Source organism: Paramormyrops kingsleyae, chromosome 4 (genome assembly GCF_048594095.1).
Source record: "Paramormyrops kingsleyae isolate MSU_618 chromosome 4, PKINGS_0.4, whole genome shotgun sequence".
Classification (NCBI taxonomy): Eukaryota; Metazoa; Chordata; class Actinopteri; order Osteoglossiformes; family Mormyridae; genus Paramormyrops; species Paramormyrops kingsleyae.
In genome coordinates, this window is record NC_132800.1 from 15,831,578 (window position 1) to 15,839,327 (window position 7,750).

General features: G+C 49.6%; 1 protein-coding gene across 1 annotated transcript in view; it reads left to right on the forward strand.

Moving 5' to 3' along the window:
• The window catches only part of LOC111847224 (tripartite motif-containing protein 16-like), a 370,043-nt gene that overhangs the window by 23,659 nt on the left and 338,634 nt on the right, over positions 1-7,750 (forward strand). The window lies entirely within an intron of this gene.

Below are 7,750 nucleotides of genomic sequence, written 5' to 3' on the forward strand. Positions count from 1 at the left end.
GGTGGTGCCTGCTGCGGCGCCCCCTGTTGGCCACGTGCTGGTGGTGCCTGCTGCGGCGCCCCCTGTTGGCCACGTGCTGGTGATGCCTGCGGCTGCGTCTGAGGCCCCGGTGCCGCCTCCGCCTGCACCCATGCCCGCCGAGGTGCCTGTCTCGCCTGTCCTGCCGGCACCCGAACTGCCTGTCCTGCCGGCACCCGAACTGCCTGTCCTGCCGGCACCCGAACTGCCTGTCCTGCCGGCACCCGAACTGCCTGTCTCGCCCATCCTGCCGGCACCTGAACCACCTGAACTGCCCGTCTTGCCTGTCCGGCCGGCACCTGAACTGCCTGAGGTGGCCACGGTTGCGCCCCCTGCTGGTCGCGTGCTGGCGGCGCCCGCCGAGGCGCTCCCTGCTGACCGTACACCCGAGGCGCCTACCCAGGCGGCCCCTGCTGACCACGTGACGGCGGCGCCCGCCGAGGCGCCCCCTGCTGGTCGCACGCCCGAGGTGCCTGCCAAGGCGCCCCCTGCTGGCCACCTGCTTGCGGCCCTGTCTGAGGCCGCCTCTCCCGTCCTGCCCGCGGCCCTGCCTGAGGCCGCCTCTCCCGTCCTGCCCGCGGCCCTGCCTGAGGCCGCCTCTCCCGTCCTGCCCGCGGCTCTGGCTGCTCCGCCTGCGGCCACGCCCGCGGCTCTGGCTGCCCCGCCTGCGGCCACGCCCGAGGCTCCGGCTGCCCCGCTGGTTGCCTCCCTCCTGACTCCCTCGCCCTTACCCCGGCAAGGCCAACGCCCCCCAGGACCCCGCCTGTCAGTTTCCCGTAAGGGACGGGGACACAGGCGTCGGGCCCGGGTCCCGCCCGCCCTGCCCCCTGGCTCGCCCGTTCGGCCCCTGGCTGTGGCTCGCTGGCTGCCTGCGGGTCCTCCGGCTCGGGGTCGGCGGTCCCCTTCGGGTCTCCCCCTGGATCCTCGGTGCCGGTCCTCGGTCCCGCCTCCGGGTCCGTGTCGGCCACCTCCGGGCCCCCCTGCTCCGGCTGGGCGTCGGACGGCGCCTTCGCCGGCTCCGGCTGCGCCTCCGCCTGCCGCGGCTTCCCCCTCCTGCCTGCCTTCACTGGTGTTCCCTCCTGCTCCCTCCGTGTCCCCTCCGTCACTCCCTCGTCCCGTTCCCTTGGCCCCTGGGTGGTCCCCTCCTGCTCCCCCCTCCCTCTCCCCTGCGGCCCCTCCGGCCGCTGCCCGTCGCCCGCCTGGGTTCCCTCGTGCTCCCCTTGCTCCTCCTCCCTTTCCCTTTCTGCCTCCTGTCTCTGCTCCTCTGCCCTCTGTGTCTCCTCTGTTCACTCCTGGCCCCTCCGTGTCGCCTGTGGGTGTTCCCTCCGTGTCGCCCTTTTCTGTCTGTCTGTCCGCTTTTCCTGTTCTTTGTCGGGTTCTGTCCTTCGTCTCGTCCCTGTTCCTGTTTTGTGTCTCTGTCTTGTTCCCTGTTTTTGGTTGATGTTTTGCTTTGTCTTCCAGGTCCTGTTCCCCGGTTCCGTCTCGTCCGTCGCCTCCTCTCGGGCGCGCCCGGTGTGCGCGCCTTTGGGGGGGGGTTATGTCATGCCCCGCTCCGTCCGCTCCCGATGTGTGCCACGCCCACCTCGTTACCTCGTGTTCAGCCCTAATTGTGATTGCCTGTGTCCTGTTAAGTCTAGCTTGTCTTGTGTATTTAGTCCTCGTCTGAGTCAGTCTTCCCCAGACTTGTCATTGTATTGTCCTTCGATGTCCGTACCTGTCCGTCTGCCTCCAAATAAACCCCGTTTCCCTGACGACCTGGCTGCTCTCGCCTGCTTCCCTTCTCGCCTCCCCGACGATCGTGACACATACAAAAAAAATAAAAATAAGGGGGGGTCAGACAGAGAGAGGAAGACAGGTAAAGAAAAATAATACATGACAACTTAAGAAAAAGTAGAGCAAAAAGGAAAGAGTAACAAAAGGACAGTTTCTGCATCTTACTGCTGGACATTGTATCATCACACCAGCTGCTGTTATCTGAAAAATAAGATCCAGGTACAGACACAAAAAGTATACATTCAAAGAAACCAATGGTACCATTATGACAGGGAATACGCATGTGCCAGTATCTGCTTCTGGAGTAAAATACATTAATACCAAAGAAAAAGATACATAAGCAGACCAACAGGAACAGTCTGGATATCGCCGCACCAGTATCAGGTCCCTCATCAGATTCTCCATTATTCTCTGGAAAATACTAACAGCATTTATGCTGAAACAAAGACGATTGTTCACAAACAAACCTTTGGGCATGTTAATTGTCATGTACTTTTTAGAGTCTTTGTCAAGGAGCACTTGCTGATAAGCAGAAGCCAGGTCTATTTTTGAGAACAGCTTCCCGCCACTGAGCATCACCAGCACTTCTTCAATACGTGGCAGCAGGTATATGTCAGTGTTAGTAGCCTGGTTCACCGTTACCTTGTAGTCTTCGCACAAACGGAGGGTGCCATCCCGCTTGACCACCGGGACTACTGGAGCAGCCCACTCGCTGTGCTTCACTGGACAGATTCTCCTTTTCTAATCTCTCTAGTTCTTTTTCTACTCGTACTTCCATTGTGAACGGCAGGGGGCGGCTTTTATGAAATTTGGGTGTAGCGTTGGGTGTAACGGAGATTGTTGCTTTTATGTCCTTTAATGTTCCCAACTCGTCCTTAAAGACATTATCATACAGTTCAGAAATCGACTGGGGTGAGGGTAGCTTTGTGTTTTCACTGACCGTTTTGATCATCTTCAAGTCTAACTTTATGTTTTCGAGCCAGTTCCTACCACAAAGTGAAGGTCCTTTGCCTTTTACTACTATTAACGGCAAATCAGCGGCCTGATTTCCGTAAGCTACTTTGGCTAAGAACTGCCCTCTTACCGGGATAGCCTGACCCGTGTAAATTCAGTGTGACACTGCTAACCTCCAGTGGTACATGCTCTAATTAACTGCAAAATTCACTTTGTTTTTAAAGTAGCAGTGACTTGCGCTGTGATTCTTCCCTTTACATCTATAACACACAGCACGGTCTGGCTTAGAGGATTGTCGTTCCTCATTCACCTTATGAACAGAGGTTGGGGGAGCCTCACCTTGCCTCAACTGCTGTGTGTCTCGGTGAGCTGCCTCCATGACGAGCCCCACCTCCAGGTCCTTTACAAATGTTAGTCCATCCATCAAGAGCAACTTGCGCTGGCACGATTCATCATGAATCCCACTGACAAACCCGTTGCTCAGAGCCTCATTTAGCCTCTCACCGAAATCGCACCGCACTGCTTCAGTTCAGCTGCAAACTGGACAACTGTGTTATTCTTCTGAACGCACCATCGGAACCTGAACCGTTCAGCTACGAGTAGTGGTTTGGGCTCATGGTATCATAGTATCCCTGTAGGATGTCCACAATCTGTTGAAAAGTCTTTTCTTTGGGCTTCTGGGGTTTGACCAGATTCTGTAAAGTACCAATAGCACTCAACAGGATGGCTACCTTTTTATCATCTTCGAAAAACAGCTCCATAAGTTCCCTGTATGCCGTCCACTGTTCATTTTCGGGCTTGAATTTTCCATCATCAGTCGCTACTGATCAATACAGCCACTTTTCCTCGTTGCCAATTATGTGGTGTTCTTTAACAACAAGATAGTTGCACACATTTTACAACTTTATTATAACTAACAACTGAGCTTATACTTCAGACAACAGGCTCACAATCTAGTGCGCACATTAGCCGGGAGCCAGTGTGACGAAAGTCACCTTTCCACTTGGAAGTATGGTGAGCCTAAAAATTCAATATACTACAAAAGACAAATTAAGTTTGTCTTTGGTGTACAATTTAATGTTTAATATGTTTGATGAGTGTTGTTTGTAATTTCATCTACCTGTAAATAAGCCTGTTAGTTTAGCATTTTGGCGCGTCGTCCCACCGGCGCCGCATGGCATCCGACATTTCCTGAGGTATTTCACATACAGTGGTACCTCAGAACTTGAACTTAATCCGTTCAGAAGTCTGGATAGAATCCTAAAAAGTTCGAGTTCTGATCGAATTTTCCCCATAAGGAATAATGGAAAACCAATTAATTGGTTCCCAGCCCTCAAAAAATTACACAGAAATATGTTTTTTGTTTTTTAGCATTTAAACACAAAATGAACCGGATAAAACAAGAAGAGCATATACAGTGGTATAAATAATTAATAAGAAATCTTTATTTTTAAATGAATTTTATTATATAATAATAATTACTGTTACTGTCTATCATTGTCTAAATGTATATTTACTGTGTAAATATTTGTATTCAGCAAGTATAAACATGCACAATGCTATCACAGCGAATGCGAGGCTGAGACTGAAGCGTTACCCTTTGTTTCCGCTGAAAGACGAGCCACGCGACTCATTTCCCCGCACGTACAAGTTATCTTAGGTCTGCGTCCACGGTTTGACTTCTGAGATTCAGATCGAGTTCTAGGTAATTTTTTTTCGGTTGGTTCGATTTTTAAGAAATTCGAGTTCTAATGAGTTCGAGAACTGAAGTACCACTGTACTTGAATTCCTGCTTCATTCCTGCTGTTTTTATATTTTATGTATCGTACAGAATAATAGAGCGCAGGCTAAAGTGCAGTTCGGTCCCCAGCGAGTCTCTCAGCGCGGCGTGTCTCTCAGCGCAGGGGGCAGCCGGAGCGCCGCAGACTCGGGCGGCTACATGAGTATATTGGGAATAAAATGTGTGTATTGGAGCGAGTTCTGTGTTAGTGAGTGTGTGAGGTGTGACAGTGATAATGATGGAGATGCTGGGCTTCGTGATGGGATTAATCGCTCTTCCTCTTGCCTACAGACTCCTGCCAGCTGACGCTGGACCCCAACACAGCAAACAGATACCTGTCTCTGTCAGAGGGGAACAGGAAGGTGACATGGGGGAAGAAGAGCAGCAGCCATATCCTGGTCATCCAGAGAGATTTGACTGGTGGCTCCAGGTTCTGTGCAGAGAGACTCTGACTGGTCGCTGTTACTGGGAGGCTGAGTGGAGTGGATCTGTAGCCTGGATAGGAGTGACTTATAAAGGAATCAGGAGGAAAGGAAACAGTGCTGACTGTGGGCTTGGATTCAATGACAAGTCATGGATGCTGTCCTGCTCTCCTCACAGTTACTCTGTCTGGCACAATGATAAACGGACTGACATACCCATAAAGCCCTCAGGCTCCTGCAGAGTAGGAGTGTATCTGGACTGGGCGGCTGGTACTCTGTCCTTCTACAGAGTCTCCTCTGATGGACTGACCCTCCTGTACAGCTTCACCTCCTCATTCACTGAACCCCTCTGTCCAGGGTTTTGTGTTTATATAAACTCCTCCGTGTCCCTGTGCATGCTGGGATAGCTCACTGTGTGCTGGAGGAATCATTTTTACCTTATCAGAGTGTCACATGTCGCTGCTTCCCCATGGCAAAAAGGTAAAATCTCTGCTTTTTAACGAGTATAAACCTTTTACTCTGTCTGAAGTTTGTTCAACTTACCAAACCCATGCAAAATGTTTTTCTCTTCTGTTATATGTTGTCTGTGAATGCACAAAAACTGCCAAAACAAATTAATAGTACATGCAGTTGTACCAATAAAGTGAATTCTGATTCTGAATAAAATAAAATGTAATGAAATGTGAGCCTGATGAATGGGGGGGAGCTTTTCCCCTCCCCTCTATATGTACATTTTATATATTTCTGTCTTTATATTGTATTTGCTACCTGTACACTGACAATAAAGGTTTCCTATTCTATCCTATTAATGTCCCGGTTCAGCACTGCCCGAAGCGTAACTGAGTAACACACTTAATCCGCGGTCTCTGGTGACTGAGCGCAGCAGCCTGATATCGCAGCGGCGATGCTTTGGCCAGCAGGGGGCGGCAGACAGCAGACATTTTATTAACTCAAAACCTACAGCGGTCCTGAGGTAACTGATAAAGATAAGTAATATAATCAGATTAATCATATGTTAACTTAGTAAACATAAATAACATAGAATCTTAATAAATCACGTTAGTACTACATCAACATTTTTGTGATGGAAAAAAACACCTGATCATCAATGATGCAGTGTAGGTGATTTCCAGTTACAAGAAAAAATATAAATTCAGTTTCATTTGGATTCCTAATATATATATATTAGGAATGACACTGTCAGCCACAATGTGTCCCACAATACACTCACAGTGTCATTGCCACAGTACAGATATACCCCTGAACACAGTGGAAAGGTGGATTCTTACTCTGACGTCCCTCTCCTTCCTCTGGTGATGAGCTCCACATTCTGTGCTGCTGCCTCTTCTGGTGGCTTGTTTGTTTCTCTCCCCCCCTGTCTAATTTAGATGTGGTGCACCTGTTCCCCTGGGGGTGGGTGTATAAGGTGGGTTCCCGGCTAAGGGGGGAGGAATCGATCCTGTGGCAGCCACCACGCCGGCTTCGGCTCTGCATCAGTGTTTCATTGTCCTTTTCTGTTATGTTCTCTCCTGTTTGTGCTCTTTGTTAATAAATGACCCCTGACAATCGAGCCATCCTGGGTCTGAGTGCGTTTATACTGCGCCTGACAGCAGCCGGAACGTAACACTTACAGAGACTAAAATGCATGAGCATGAGGGTTTACAGCCTATATGCACAAGCATTTCTCTCACATCTGTGAAATACTTACAGACAGTGACACACATGCAAACAGGAATATTTATCCCTCTGGTGACATAAGGGGGGGGGGGGGTGCAGAAGGAAGCAAGTTTCCATTTGTTATTTACAACGGATGCACTACATGTATGTTTGTATCTGCTGCTTTCAAAAGAATTTCCCCCCGAGATCAATAAATTTTATCCAATCCTTAATCAATGCAATTCTTAAACAGAACATTGACTGAATATTGTCATGAATAAGAACCATATTGGTCAATTACAAAAAATTCACATTCAGATATAAAGTCAAAGTAATTAAACATCTGGGGCCAAGAGCCTGAAAGACTACAAGTCCTGCTACTGGTTATTGTGTTTGTGTAGTTTGTAGAGTTTCCAGCAAATCCAAATAACTCTGGCCAATGCCATAAACCACAGGCATCACCCTGACGATAAGAAGTGTGATCCGCTTATGACTGACACACAGTAGAAACAGGATCCCATCCAACAAGGGACCCACTATAGGCTCACACAGAAATAAAGGAGAAAACACCAGCTGCCTTTTCCAAGCTGTGTACATTCCTGCAGTTCTTCATTGCGATTGCAACAGCCCGTGTCACATGACCACTGTCATGTCCTACCCATCACATCTGCCTGACCCTCCTGTCTCCTCCCTAGCGAGACCCTGATGATTCATGCCTGTTGCTTGTTGCCCCTCGTTAGTCTTTGCATTTAAGTATCTATTTGTCAATGCAAGGGGAATAGGGAGCAGGAACTAGGGGACTAAGGAGTAGTGGACTATGGGATTAGGAACAAGGGGACTAAGGAGTAGTGGACTATGGGATTAGGAACAAGGGGACTAAGGAGTAGTGGACTATGAGATTAGGAACAAGGGGACTAAGGAGTAGTGGACTATGGGATTAGGAACTAGGGGACTAAGGAGTAGTGGACTATGGGATTAGGAACTAGGGGACTAAGCAGTAGTGGACTATGGGATTAGGAACAAGGGGACTAAGGAGTAGTGGACTATGGGATTAGGAACAAGGGGACTAAGGAGTAGTGGACTATGGGATTAGGAACTAGGGGACTAAGGAGTAGTGGACTATGGGATTAGGAACAAGGGGACTAAG